The sequence below is a fragment of the Parasteatoda tepidariorum genome, chromosome 5, assembly GCF_982258835.1.
Source record: "Parasteatoda tepidariorum strain Cologne lab strain chromosome 5, Ptep-v5.0, whole genome shotgun sequence".
In the NCBI taxonomy this organism is placed as follows: domain Eukaryota; kingdom Metazoa; phylum Arthropoda; class Arachnida; order Araneae; family Theridiidae; genus Parasteatoda; species Parasteatoda tepidariorum.
Genome location: NC_141759.1, coordinates 26,690,098 through 26,706,290, shown reverse-complemented (window position 1 = coordinate 26,706,290; position 16,193 = coordinate 26,690,098). Strand labels below are relative to the sequence as shown.

The 16,193-nt window shown below is 30.5% G+C and overlaps 1 protein-coding gene and 1 non-coding gene across 2 annotated transcripts in view; one reads left to right on the top strand and one right to left on the bottom strand.

Moving 5' to 3' along the window:
• The window catches only part of LOC107449244 (uncharacterized), a 121,996-nt gene that overhangs the window by 69,102 nt on the left and 36,701 nt on the right, over nt 1–16,193 (top strand). The window lies entirely within an intron of this gene.
• On the bottom strand, nt 5,383–5,574 carry LOC147808710 (U2 spliceosomal RNA). Its single transcript, XR_015434396.1, has one exon. It is a non-coding gene; the product is annotated as a U2 spliceosomal RNA (small nuclear RNA).

Here is a 16,193-nt window from a genome sequence, read left to right as displayed (position 1 = left end):
GTATTTGTTAGTGTCATTGTTCCTTTTTTTTAAAGAAATTTTAGAACTTATCAGAAACATTCTATCTCGCATTTGTGAAATTTGTTTATTCAAGGAAAACTGAATGTAAAAATTAATTTTAAATGATTATCTCTTAATGTTTGTGATTTTAAATTGGAAGAAAGCTGAAATGTAAAATATGTAAATTTTACATAATTTTAAACTGTGTAATTTTAAATATCCAAAGTTGAACAATATTGATCAAACCGTTTCTGAGTTACTAATTTTTAAGAAGCCATATTATGAAATTTGCATTTCTCAAGAACTCTTCAACCAGTTTCATTCAAATTTTGCGCAGTGTCACTTAAAATCACATAGTTTGAAATGATAGATGAGCTTATGCGTCTTGGTATTCAAAATTCTTTTAACCATTATTAAACAAATTACTATAAATTAATAACAAATTATGAAAATATTTTTTATTGCATTTCCTTCAGCTAAGCAAATTTCATAATTATGAATTAAAACTTTTTTAATTCACTTAAAAAAAAATTTCGAGATTGCATGGAATAAGCAAAAAGTAAAATTAGTAAGCCTGAATAAACTAAAAGGAAAAACAAATATAATCCAAATTCATCGAACAAACAATCGGTCTAGTCAAAGAATTCCATTTATTAACGAAAGCACTTAACGCGTTCATGCCGGGAAAAGTGAAAATACTGGTACGGGAAAAGAGCAAATACTGGTAGAAGAACTGTTTCAATATTAGATAATATTCGGGAGGAGTTAATCTAATCTTAACAATAACAATTCACTGTAAGGAAATTTATCACGGCGAAGAAGCAATTCAATATAAAAATTGCATCCGTTAAAAACAATTGGTAGTTATGGATTTTTATTGTTCCCGGAAAAAAACTAAAATATGAAATTTATTGTTACCAGTTTTTGCTCCGGTACGCTGCCAAGATGAGACAATCTAGCGTGACCCAACTGCGGGTCACCTCGACGTGAACGTGTTAAACCGTGAAAAGCCGATCATTGGAACAAATTTTTTCAAAAATGTTTTTTTTCCTCCCTGTTGGAGAAAATATGATACTTTTAAACTTAAAAGCAATTCATAGATTTTGAAAAACTGTTGACTTGTATCAGCAAAAATTAAAAAATTCTCGCATGAGTGGGATTAAATAAGTTTGTAATGTATGCGAAATTATGGTAAGTCTCAATTTCTGTGCTTTCATAGTCTTAAAAATAAGAGTTCCAAAATACAAGTCTGTGATAAAATAACAGGCTGTTCCTAAATACTAGGCTGTTCCAAAATACTAGCCTTTGACAAAATATCGCCTGTTCCAAAATACTAGCCTGTGGCAAAACACCACTTGTTCCAAAATACTAGGCTGTGACAGAATAACAGGCTCTTTCGATGTAACATGTTTAAACTAATATGTGGTTGTTTTATTAGTAATAGGTTGCTAAGACATAGAAGTAGAGCCTCGTGGGAGGAGGGCTAGTACGTATCTATCAATAATTTTCAAAAATTTAAAACATTTTAATGTTTTGTTTTTTTTTACCATGGAAAGGCTCTTTTTTAGTAAGAAATTTAAGATACCTTATATGTATTATAACTATATGATTGTATAATAATCATTTTCATAGGACGGAAATTTTAAGAAACAATTTAATGATTTAATTCTAACTCACTCATTTTAACGATAGGAAATTTATGTACTATTATTAATTTACAATTGGAATGAGTTATTAAATTTAAATTTTTGGAACAATATTTGTTGTCATTGGAATTAAATTTTATGATTTCTATTACCGCACTTGTTTTTAAGACTATGAAAACACAGAAATTGAAACTTATGTACCGTAATTTCACATACGTTACAAAACTTATTTAATCCCACTCACGCGAGAATTTTTTAATTTTTGCTGATAGAAGTCAACAGTTTTTCCAAATCCATGAATTGCTTTTAAGTTTCAAAGTATCATATTTTCACCAACAGGGAGAAGAAAAACATTTTTGAAAAAATTTGTTCATATGATCGGCTTTTCACGGTTTAAGTACTTTCGTTAATAAATGGAATTCTTTGACTAAACCGATTGTTTGTTCTATGAATTTGGATTATATTAGTTTTTTTGTTTTTCTTTTCAGTTTATTTAGGCTTACTAATTTTACTTTTTGCTTATTCCATGCAATCTCGAATTTTTTTTAAGCGAATTAAAAAAGTTTTAATTCATTGTTATAAAATTTGTCTAGCTAAAGGAAATGCGATGAATTTCTTTTTCATAATTTGTTATTAATTTATAGTAATTTTTTTAATAATGGTTAAAAGAATTTTGAATACCAAGACGCATAAGCTCATCTATCGTTTCAAACTATGTGATTTTAAATGACACTGCGCAAAATTTAATGAAACCGGTTGAAGAGTTCGTTTTAAACTTAATAATACGTCATAAAAAAGCTGAAAAAAAATTTTTGGCAAGATAATTGAATGTCAATTTTTGCCTAGTATTTTGGAACAGGCCTGTGGAAGTAACCTGTTATTTTTATAACAGGTAGGATTAAATTACAGGTGCCAAGTACCATTTCCAGAAAATATTAGCCATCTCTAGTTGGTGGCTCTTCGGGCCAAATACTGAGATCCAACGAATATCAAGCATCAAGTTAAATCTACGTCGCTCCAATGATGACCTGAACTTTTTTTTAAATTGACTTCAGAACTTTTGCTATGTCTTAACAGAATCGACGAATCAGTTGGTGGCCCTTCGGGCCAAATGCTGAGTTCCTACTAATATCAAGCATTGAAATCTGCGCCTCTAGTACCAGTCGCCCTACAGCATAGCACGAATTAAGAGGTCTGGTGCCCGCTAACGTGGGCTGGTATCTTGCCAACTACAGATCGTCGTCGAACATCGTTCTCTTTATCTGGATATAAAAAAAAATAGCTCTCTGGAAGTTCTACTTCAGTGAAGTTTTATACCCTGGATATGAATTTAATTTACAGCAATAACTTATGTTAGGATAGGAACCGTACATGGGGGTTTGTGATTAGCGCGTTCTATTGACGTATCTCCTAGCGGCAGTCGGCAGCTGCTTTGTTGCTCCCCGGCAAGATCAGTGTCATAACTTTAAAATGTAGCATTGATGTAAAGGAAGAATAAGACGGGTAAGAGGCGTGGTTTAGGCTCTTTTTCTTATATTTCTCTGGTGATAGCACATCTTATTTTAAAAATTATTTTTAGAGCAGAACAAGACTGGCATTTGTTTCGAAAATGTTGCTAATTGTTTTTGACTGTACTAAATGTGGTTTAATAAATCAATAATTTTTTATTTGTTTACTTTTTTTCTTAATTAATAAAGTTAAAATTATAAAATTTAATAAAGCTAAGGTAATAAAATATATAATTTAAAAGGAAATAATTTGAAAATTAAAAAAAATTAGCATAAATTAGTTTTTCTCCTTAAATAGACACTGTCCAAAATTTGATTAAATTAATAAATGAATGCAGGTATAAATAAAAAGAAAATATTGATATTATGTTAATGTTATTCCATTGTTCATAATTTTAAAATTTAAGAACATTTAAACTCGAGAAACGAGACGTTGAAAAATTTGGGTGCGGTAGTCAGGAGCGAAAAAGACAATGTTTTTTTTATTTTATTTTATGACCGCCGATGAACAGCAGACCCAATTTTTGGGTTTACGACTACTCATGTTCAACGCCGTTGCCTTGTAATTTTGAACCAATCCAGAAGACAAGGAAACTCCTGGATCGGTACCCCCAGAGGTTTTGATTTGTTATGGGAACATGGAGGACTTTGAGACTTGACAGATTCAACGTGCATCAGTCACCATTTACTACACGGGGATTCTTCGACCGGCGGGGACCGAACCCACGAACTCTTGGACATGGGCCCGGCACCCCACTGACCAGGCTATCCCGGCCTAGTAGCGACAATTTAATTTAACATTGATTAACTAGCAGCGTTACATTACAGACTCAAAGGATGGACGTCGACACGAACAGTACAATATAAAATAGCTAGTCACGTCACAGGTATTTTTTTTAAATTATTATTTTTTTCTTTCTTTTTTTTAAATTTTTTTTTATTTATTTATTTTATGACCACCGTTGAACAGTCGACCCAATTTTTGGGTTTACGACTACTAATGTTCAACGCCGTTGCCTTGTAATTTTGAACCAATCCAGAAGACAAGGAAACTCCTGGATCGGTACCCCCAGAGATATTGATTTGTTATGAGAACATGGAGGACTTTGAGACTCGACAGATTTAACGTGCATCAGCCACCATTTACTACACGGGGAGTCTTCGACCGGCGGGGACCGAACGGAAAATTCCAAGAAAATTGAGCGAGAAATTTCCAGCAAGCGCGAATCACGAGGTCGTGCTGATTACGTCTCTGCTCTTTGTGCATACCGCCCATCGCATTTAAGACCATTTAAACTTGAAATGTTTAAAACTGCCAAAGGAATTCTTCTCTTGAAAAGTTCAGAAGGGATGTTATGACTAAAAATGTATACAGACCTATGTAATTGCTATGGGAACGTTAAAATAGGAGCATTGTAAATCTTATATTTATATTGATAACAAAGTGAATAAATATAATATTTATATTAGTACAATGTCAATAAATAATGTTGCCAAAGTCTTTCACTAGAAAAAAGAGAATTTGTATTGCTTAGAAGACTTATCACGTGATACGATTGCGTCATCTCCTGTTTCATTTTATCACTCTTGTTTTGCTTGAAAGCGCTTAAGTTCTATTTATTAAAATGGAAAGAGTAAATTTGAAAAAAGCTTATTTTTTAATCTTATCTTGATTTTTTGTTTATTTTACATATTTAAGACAGTTTTTTTTTATTATTGAACTCAACATTTACTTGAATGATATTATTAAAGATTTCAGCTAATACGAACTTTCTATTTCATTGTGATTTTTTTTATAGGGTAATGAAGTTTTCGAACCTTTTTAATAATTCCATAATGGACTTTTTCGAAATATGATTGTATAAAGATAAATGCAATAACTATTATTTTGAATGGAGAATTTACTTTATCTTTGATTTTTAGTTATAAATTTGAAATCTGTTTTACAGATGAAATTATGTCTTATCATAATGAACTAATACTAAATCTTCCATTTTTTTAAATAATGAAATTGAATTGAATTGAATTCAAATCGCTGCTTCGTTTTATTCACGTGCCCTGCTAAACACGAGTCCAACTTTTGAACTGGAAGCAACGACAACATGGAGGAACGGCGTTTGTGCGCAACTTTGTTAAGTGTAGCTTTTAATTAAGAATTTAAAATTCTAGTTGAAGTTAAAATTGATTAAATACTCTAGAAGAAATGTATTAATTACTAAATTTATGCTATATGGTGGATCCAATACGTTGCAGTTCAACACGTATCAGATCCGTGTCTTCTCATCGAATAAATTCGAAGTTGAGAGACGCTGTCCAAAAATTAGTTTAATATCTAGTTACTCTATGAGTAACGTATCAGATATAAAGCTGATAAGAACAGATACTACACTTTGATCTTAGCCAAAAGGCCGAGAAGCGATAACTGCAATCATTTTTGCAAAATTATATCAAAAAAATTCAGAGTCGGTGACATTCCAACCCAAACGGAAAAAAAAATCACTGATTTAAACTGGTGTAACAGCTTTCTTTGGTCAGCAAACGATGCTCAAATCATAGAAATCCTTATATTTTGTCCTATATTAAATTATTTAAAGTTAACATTTACGCTGGCCCTCTATATCCAAAAATTTCAAAAAATCAAATTTTCTGAAAAAAGAAGAAAATTTTTTTTGGGGGTTTTTAAATTAATTCTTGTTTAAAAAGACAAAATTTTTTCACTTGTTTCTAAAAAAAATATTCTTATTTAGTAGCTAATTTAAAAAAAAAATAATTAAATTAATTTTAATTGATCATTGAGTTTATTGAATCAAAATGCTATGTTATGCATTAAAAAGTAACATTTCGCAAAAATTCACAATTTTAAGATCTTAATATGCAGTTAAATAACTGCGTTATGACGATCTCACAAATAAAAGCTTTAATTCTGACAAAACAATTGCATAGGAATGATCATTAATTAAATGTTACATTTGTAACAGAACCAAACAAAATACAGTCTACAGTCACAGTATTTACATTTATTCGATTTCAGGTCTAATAAAATCTTTATCTAAGCAGCACTGTTATTATTTCTTTTAAAATTAGTGCCTTTTAAAAATCAGTAATATGAATTATTGCCTTCCATTGAGCAGCCATTTCTTTTATTTAAATTACATTTTTCGAAATATTAGACTAAAAAGCATATTTAAAAATAATGTAGTTATATATCTTGAGACTGTAATAAAATTAATTATAAATTATTAAATAGAAAATCAAGAAAAATATCTTTTTTAAAACCGTCTTCATGCCGCAAGTAGTGATGTCATTTTTTAAATATCAGCATTACCAGGCCGGACGTAATCTCTCGTGAAAATCATTATCATGTGCGTTCACTATCAATTCAGTTCAACATTCAGAACGGTATTTAGTTCAAACTTCTGAGCAAACCATAAAGGTGAAAGTAGGCGTTACTATTCTTATATAAAGTTAAAAGTGTAGAAACGAAGGGAGGGGCAAATGCATAAAACTCATGAAACAAGAAAATGCATGTAATTTAAATAGTCGATTTGTTGCAAAAATTAGATCTATTGAAAGCTAATTTACAATCCAGTAACCCTTGCCGATTCATTCTATTTTATTTTCGAAATGTATCTCTCGGTTGTAGTTGGTCGCCATTATAATGCAAGCTTTTATTTCTTTTAAAATGTGTAGCCAGAAACTGAAAAAATTAGGAATCATGTTATTTTTATTTATCTATTACACTATGATTCAAAAGGACCCTTTATAAAAAAAAAAAGTATTTACCCTAAAATGTATAAATATAAAAAAATCAATGATTAAAATCGAATCCTATTATCGAAGTATTTTTTCTTTTGTATCTTTTGTAAAATATTTCCTGATAGACTTCAGAAGCCTTGTCCCACTCTCGGCTTTTGCTAAACGGCGGCTTAGTCTTGCTATAGTTGTAATCATGAATTAAAAGAGGAAATTAAGAGAAAAGATTGACTTACAAAATCATAAAATTGATGTATGTACGTTGTAATTGCCAGTTTTGAAATATTCTACAATTACCGTATATTTTTTTCACTACTCTTTTTTTTTTTTTTTTTTTTTTTTTTTTTTTTTTTCTGTATTTATAATTTGATGGTACGGAAAAACAGCTTGCAGCGTGAAATGAAGCATCGGCATTACAACTGTTCAGAAAGCACTAGGCACGTTGGCACTTGGTCTGTATGTATGATGAGCAATATTTGCTTCTTTTGAAATTGTTATTATGCGACATCTGTCTTCTGTTCTCTTGGTTTTTATGGTGAAGTAATCACGATTATTTTTTGCGTTATAATCTTTTATCTTGGAGTTGTTCATTGAAATCCTTCCAGTTGAAATTTTTGTCCTTGATTACGATGGGGGTATTTTGGATATTTTCTTTTGAAGAGTGAATTCCTCTTCTAGGTTAGGGTCAGGGTCGTTAATAGTATGATTTATCTTAGTTGGGGATGGTGGTGTTGTCTTAAACCTTTTTACTTTTGAAAAAGAAATATTATTTCCTCTGTAATTTTGGTTAAAATTATCAGGAAAGTCTGATGTCCATATTGTTATCACGTGAGTCATTTTGATCAAAAAATGGGATTCAAAAAATGGGATAGAAGCAAATTGATTTTTCTTATCTTGGGCGAAAGTATCAATTTTTTCCGTGGTGGTTTCTGAGAGCACATTAAATAGGGTATTTTTGCTGGATATTTTATTTTTGAGTTCGAGATGTTTATTTTTGAAATGATTATGGTGGTCATTAATTTTATTCAGGGTCTGAGCGACCTTATGACCTAGATTTTTAAAATTAGCGCATTTCTCAATAACTTAAGGATTTCGATTAACATATTTTCGAAAGGTATAGCGATATCATTAATAAGGTTCAAATCTGAATCTTCATTATCGATTAAATTGTCTGTAGGAGTGTCGGATTCTAAATCTGTACGATCTTCATCCGTCGATTGAACTGTATTTTTGAGGCGATTTTTCCGCTTTTTCTTTTTATGTGTTTTGTCGGTGTTAGGATAAGTTAATTCCAAAATATTTTTGGAGGGGGTACATCCTTCTTTAGCAGCGGCGTTAAGATCGGCATTTGTATCCTCAATAATAACTACCTCGTCCATAGGACTCTCGGAGATAAGAGGTGAAATCGTAAATTGCTGGTCCCGAAAAGGACCATTCTGCGATAAATTAGTAGGTGAGGCCATGAATCTCTGGTCCCACCCAGAATCAACCGACGCTAAACTACACTGGTGTTCAAAACTTAAGCAACAAGTGGTTTTTCGGCCACAGCTCCACAACAAAGTATAAGATAGCCATGAAATTGCAGTATAATATGCACGTAATTCAGTAGAAACATTATTTGTATGCAAATTTTAGAAATAAAACGTTGTAGGTGATGTAAGTGTACGTACGCCTTGTGGGTCGGCGCGCAGGTCAAAGCTGTGATAAAAGGATGAAGAGCACCGCAGTTAAAGATATTCGCTGCAAGTGCAAGTGATTTGTTTTGTGAAACACGTCTTCAGGAAATCATTTAGACGACTTTACTCGAGGAAGAATCATTGGGAAGCTTGAGGAGGAGCGTAGTGTGACCAGTGTCGCCGAAGAGTTCGGGATCAACAGAAGTGTTGTTTCTCGTGCTTTGAATGCCTTTAAAACTACTGGTACAGCTGTTCGGAAGGTTGGTGGTGGCCGTCCAGAGAAAACAACACAAAGAGATGACCGTTGCATTGTCCTCCAGGCGAAAAGAAACCGTTTTCAGTCAGCGAGCGCTATATCTCAGCAACTGTGCACAGCCACAGGACGACAAGTATCAAGATTTACAGTGGCCAGACACCTCCACAAAGGTAGCTTATTTGCTAGACGTCCTTAACGCTGCATACCTTTAAAAGTTAGCCATCGACGGCACCGTTTAGAGTGGTGCAGAGAACGCGAAACCTGAACACCTCATCAATGGAGTCGCGTCCTCTGGAGTCGCGTCCTGGAGTAAGTTCATTCTGAATGAAAAATGTTAACCAGTATAAGCTTAGATTTTTCGTGTAAGCAAACCACCTAGTAGAAAGCAAGCGCTAATTGTTCTAGCATATAAAGTTTTAAAAATGAGTTCATAAAAGTGAAAAAAAATAGTAATTCAAGAAAATTTTAGTCATTAAACAACAGATAACAGGCATTGAAAGTGCAAAAAAAGAAAAAAAATTAAATGTAACATGAAATTATCTTCCCGCTATCATGTATTTTGATTGTATTCATATTTCTTAATTAAATTTTAAAATAACTACCAATATGTTTTAAAAAATTTAAAGTATATAAAATTATAAAAACAGTTGAATAAATCTTTATAACATACTTTAATTTTGTTATTAGAGCTCGGGGAGTTTTACTTCAGTGAAGTTTAATTCCCTGGGTAAGAATTTAATTTGCAGCAGTTCCTAATGTTAGGATGAGGAAATGTTTGAGCGGACAGAAAGGTTTGATTTGGTGATTGTGATAATGCAGCGACAACTGACCATTGGTACAAACATTTTAGAAAATAAATGAATAGGTACAAAATTCTGAAAGGGAATATAATCGGCGTTAATAGGGCTATACATCTGTTTTTTAATGCTGACCCACTTTTTTTTGTATTATTCACTCTTTTGTCTATTTTCACATTTCCCCCCTTTTACACACTTGGTACGAAAACTCTAAAATCCTAATTAATTCCATGTCAAAAATACTTGGAGCTGAATCTAAAATCGAATGAAGGGAAGCTACTAATAAACTGTTCTTTTTCAAAAGAAGTTAAAAAATAGCTTGATAGATTTAATACAGATGCTTTTGTAGTTATTATAGTTTTGTAGTTACACAAGCTTTTGTAGTTCATAAAAGTAACATTGATTTTACTTTTTTGCCAGTAAAATTTTTAGTTATATCTTGTCAAACGAAAAAAAAAATTTTTTTAAACTTTAATATTACTATTTTTTATTTTTTTGTTCAAAATTAAATTGCTGAAAATTTATATTTGTAGTATTACCTTACTGTAGTATAAGCATGAAATTTCAAAATGAAATTTAATAATCCATACATAATTAGTTAACTGTAATACTAATGATATGATATTTAAGAAGCTTCATACATTTATTTTTCAATAAGAACTGTATCCAATCAAAATATGGAAGAAAAAAAGGAATTGATACGGAAAAATGTTTAAAATTTTGAGTACTTTCGTTAAATAATGACTTAGGCGAAAAGTTCATGGCGTGTTTTAGCATTAACCGGAAATTAAGGAAATTCTTTCTTGAAGTTGCAATGTAAGATAAAATTCATTCCCTATGGGAGGCATATTTTGAAAAGTAATTTTTAATCAATTTCATTAAAGTAAAGATAAAAATAGAAATATGTTGTTTAAATTAGTCTCAAGGTGAAGGCAAGGAAACTGTTTTTTAAGTTATGATTTCACGTTTTGATGAATTTATCTCTTTTGCCTTAAGTAAAGTTTCATGGGGTCATTAAGATAATGTGCTAAGCATTCTACACCAACCACATTTACATCCCAGACAAGCTGGTACACATAGATCGAAATGCGTGAGTCCAAGCTGGTTTTGGAAGTTAAACTACTACTGCAGCTAATACTTATGTTTTTTACGATAACAGTTATACATTTGTGTATTGCTATTACAGTTACAGTTATATATTTTTGTTGAGAGTTATATGTTTTTATAGAGCAAAGGGCCAGCTGGGAAGGTGTGTTAGAAGTGTCACCTCTAACAATTACATGCAGTTCGTTTGAACTTTCTAACTGTTTAAATGAACTCGAGCATTAGAAATATTTTACCAAATAGGATTGATGTTTAGATAGTTTTTAGTTATTAAATTTCAAAAATTTCGAAAAAAAGAAACTACTTAATGTCTAAGGTAAATGAGATGGAAAAATTTTTTTTTGAATTACTCCGTGCTTTATTTTTTCTCTTTGTATTTACAATTTTATAGTTTCCTCACCACACCAGCCGTGAATAAAAAATAAAATTTAGATGAAAAAAAATTTAAAATCAATGTAGTGTTTAATTAGTAAGCACACTACGCAGTTAGATATTGACCATTTTGTAAAATCCCCTTTTAAATATACTTTAAATAGAGTTCTTGCATTAAACGAAGTTAGATATATACCATGAATTCAGCCTCTCATTGGCTGAGGGATTGTCTTATCCCAGGGATTATCCATCTTTATCGGAGGGCAAATTATTTTCTGAGAAATTACCTCTAGTAGAAAGTTTTGCACACATACTAAAAAAAAGTTCACATACCCAAGTCTTATGAAGTTTAGCTTGTGCTTTGGCATCAGTAAAAATTATCAAAACAATGTGAAACTCGAAACAGTAAACACGATTTTGACGTGGAATTTAGAAACGAGTTTTATCGAAAAGTTTCAACTAGCTGTGACAACCGTCTGCGAAACCTTTGGTTTTCGGACAATTCTGAAGCTGCTGGTCCAAACTCTTTAATTACGTTAATTTTATAAACTCTAGTTTCGAAAGCTGGGGTAGAATTATTTTAGTGCTTTGCGTCAACCAGTTGAACATAAAATTAAAAATTATATTCATCTCCTGAAATACATTTAATCCATTTCCTGCAAGGTCCAAAGGGTATCACTTCCCCTACATCGTCGGAACGAGGAGGTTTAGGCATACTGAAATCACGAGCAATGTTGAAAACAATGCATATTGATATTACGTTAATTAGCATCTCAATCACAATACTTCAAATATAATATTAACTTAATTAAGTATCAGCTACCTACAGATTTTTATGAGCTCAATCATCTTTAAATATGTGAAAAATAGCTGTATAAGCAAACAGCGAGCGTGCTTAAAACAAAACTTAGATTAACTGAATGGGTAAGTCATATTCAAAACATTGGTAAGCTCATTCCAAGCTGGACTCTCTTTCCTGGTTCTTTGTTTCCATTTAAAGAACATTCAGAAATATATATAATAACTTTTATTTTAATAATAAAAGCAAGTTTTTTTCATTGAATCTAATATTCTAAAACATGCATGGCTGATTTCCACTTTCTTTTGTATTGCAGCAATAAAAGAAGCATTGCTTTTGTGCTGCATAATTTCTCTTGCTATTGTTTTTCCTGTTTATGGAGAATGTTTAGTTTGTTGCGTTTGAATTTAGCTCATAATTTGTTAAGTGTTCATTTTAGACAGACTGTGATTTATCGGAAAGAAAACTTGCTTGGAGGGAAGCAAATATAATGAATTTTCGTTGCATGAAATTATAATTCTTGAAGTTTAATATTGTAAGTTTTAACCTGTTTTATTTAACCCTACTCAGTTATGAAATATTTTTTGTATGCCAAAGTAAGTAACTAACAACTATTATCTGAGACAAAACAATCTTTGTTCATTCAGGTAGTGATTACACACGTGCAGAACTCAGAAAAACTCTTAGAAGTACTACATGCCCTGCTGGGCACGAATATCTTTTTCGATAACCCAAAAAATGCCCATGAATGCTGCTATAATTAATCTGCAGAAAAATATATTAACATTATATCATATATAACAATATATTAATAACATAGGTGAGATTTTTATTTTAAGTATGAACCAAAAGCTCAAAAAATATTAGCAATGAAGCATTATTATTAAAAAGGAAGTATTAAGTATTGGTGACAAGAAGTATTAAGTATCATTAGAATTAATGCTCATTATCGGCATGTGCATGCACTTTAACCCGATACTTTAAGACGAGGAGATAAACTTTTATTATATTGTATTCTCATGCACCATAATTGGGTGGATTTTTTTTTTATTTGCAGTAAATTTGGCTAGAGAAATAAGAAGAATCATGAACAAAGTGTGTTTAATTGATTCTCATTCGTATAATTTAATTAAATAATGTTTATGTTTTATTAAACTATAATCGATTTTCCTTTTTCTTTCTTTTTTGGTGCAATATTTATTTGAGGGGAGCTTAATCGGTAAATTACAGTATTTCTGGTGTTAATATTGTTACTGGTAATTTATTATTGAATAAAAGAAACTCAAAGTGAAAAAGCACAAATTTTATATCATATATCTATTCTAAAATACTTTCTAAATGATTTAAATTGTTTTTATCTAAAGATCTCCAATAGATTCTCTCTAAGTTTAGGTCTGTTTACAGAATGGAAATGGACAATTTATCAGAGTTTACGAATCTTTCTTCTTAATTCTAAAAAAATTGTAAATAACTGTAATAATTCAAAAATTTTTTAAAACTGATCTTGGTATTAAAAAAGTTCTAAAGAATTTTTTTAATAACCCGCTTACATTAAGCTAACGACAATTATACAATCTTCCGTAAAAATTCTAAGTTGAGCTTGTAAATCAGGAGTAAATAAATAGTAAAAATTTCAAGTTTAACAATGTAAATAATATTATGATTAAAAAAAGTGTTTTTGATACGAGGTTAATAATTAAAATTAATAATGTACGATTTCCATACTTAATAATCTGTCTAAAATCTCGTTACTAATTAAATTTAGAGCAATCACTAGTAAATCTAATACTAATTTAATTAAACCTGGCACTTTCTTCTATAACTACTTGATTAAAAGTATTAACAATATTATTAAAGAAGGCTTTTCTTCGATTATTACCAATAAAAAACCTATTTAAGATTTTATTAAACACAACTCAATTTCCAATTTCTCTGTAATGGCATTCCACTTTTTAAACAAATTTTTTTTATTATTATTATTATAAAATAATCCTTAATCGCAAAATTATTTACTGGGAAATTTTAATTAATCTGCCAGGGTGAGGTGCGTCTTTAAAAAGCCCTTAAAGGTGCTTATTTTTTATTTTGAGGTAGTAAAAAGTGCTTAATTTTAAAAAGATGTTTTTCTTTGCCGCGTCGATTGCCGTTTTAAATTACAAAAAATGAATAATTTTCATAATTTTCTCTGCAATATTTATGAAAAATTAGTTCCATTATCATGATTCTGTAAAGTTTTTGAATATGTTAGTGGATTTTATTGTTTTTATGTTTATAAATTAAGAACTTTAAAAGATAGAAAAAAATAATTTTTATTGCTGCTCAGATCCTAATAATGATTTCTTTTTGAAAGTGATTAAAAATATTTTTGAGTGCTTGAAAAATACTTAAAAGGTGCTTAATTTTTGTTGAAAAATTTTGCTACGCACCCTGATCAGCATTTTTTTTAACAATTATCTTTACAATGGAAAACATTTTTTATTTAAAAAGATGTAAAATCACAATGATATAAAGTTTCAATTAACTTTAGTCGTGTTGGCTCAGGAAATAGAGCGTTCGCCTTCCATTGCGGTACACCGGGTTCAAATCCCAGCAATGGCTGGGTCATACGAATTCCGCACCGGGCTCACACCGCCCACTGTGCTGGCGTAAGATATCCTCAATGGTGGATGGATCATGGGTAAAAGTTCAATTGCCGTCTGGCTAACCGTGGGAGGATTTCGTGGTTTTTTCTCTCTCCACGTATATCAAATTTGGGTTAGTTCCATCAAAAATCCCCCAAGAAAGCAAATTTTCTCTGAATAATTGATACAGGAGATTCTTTGTCTTCTGGATTGGGTTCAAAATTACAAGGCTATGGAGTTGAACAATGGTAGTAATAAGCCCAAAATTGGGTCGGACGTATAGCGAGGGTTGTAAAATCTAATAAACTTATTTTTACGCTATCGAAATTTTTTTTATTTGGATTTATAGATAATTAAATTATCTTAAATTTTCATAATTATATGGTTTTGTTAAATAATATTAATCCTGAAAAGGTACTATTGCTTTCTTATCATGATGATAAGATTGATTTTAATTTTTTTGGACTTAGGTATTCAAAAAGTAGAAACTATCTACATTGTTTTCTGAAACGATAAGAAGAATGATGATAAGTTTAATATGAGTTAATTGCGCGGAAATTTAATACTTATAAAAACAATTATTTGAATACATTTTAAAACGAATCAATAGAATTGAAAGAATTTGCCGAAACTAAAATGTACGTTTCCGTTAGATATAGGTAAACCGAATTTCTTAAAATTTGTCAAATTCAATTCTGAAGATTATCGAAAGACGATATAAGTAAAAGAAAAAAAAAAAAGTGATATAAATTTTTAAGTGCGTTTTTACATTTTTAACAATGTCCCATTTCTGGAACATTGACGTTTGACATGGACATTTTTTTACTGACGGAGAGGAAGAACGCTTCGGCTGTGTTCCAGAACTAACCAACGAACTCCAATTAAATCCTGGAACTATTCAATTAAATCTTGAACCACCTTTTTAAAAATATTCCACCTTTTACTAATAATGAACCTTGAATTATTCAATCTACTGTATCATTATCTTACACAAATCCAGATTACAGTTCAATATAACCTTTAACAAAACCTTTTACTAATAATGAACTTTGAATTATTCAACCTACTGTATCATTATCTTACACAAATCCAGATTACAGTTCAATATTAGGTAACAGACAAATTAAATGCATTTCTCTATAAGTGTGTCATAAAATTGTACCCCAGTAGCCTCTATTAACACTTTAATTTCATACTTTGCAACCCGGCAATTGAATCACGAAAATATTTTAAATCATTTTTGCAAATTATTCATAAGTACCGTACTACCTTAGTCTTTTTATGTGTTCCTTTTTTGTTTTATCTACAAATTTTCTTGAGTTATTTTGAAAATTTTATTTGAATTTTTCTAAAATTTTTGTGATACTTTCACTTGATAAAAGCTTGTTTACCAATCAGTCTCTTTCCTTTCTAATGCCCCTCATACTATTGTATTAATATATTTTGCTTTGTTAATACAATATTAGAAAGCACTATGTTTGCGGATAAAACCGTGTGTTTTGATAGCAGTATTATATCTTTTCATATACGTATGTATATGCTATATATTCTAGTTATAATTAATTTGTTAACTTTCGTTTAAATTTTCAATATTTTTTTCTCTACAAAACATTTCATTGCCTTTTTTTCTATTTTTTTGCCTCCCTTGTGTTGTTATATTA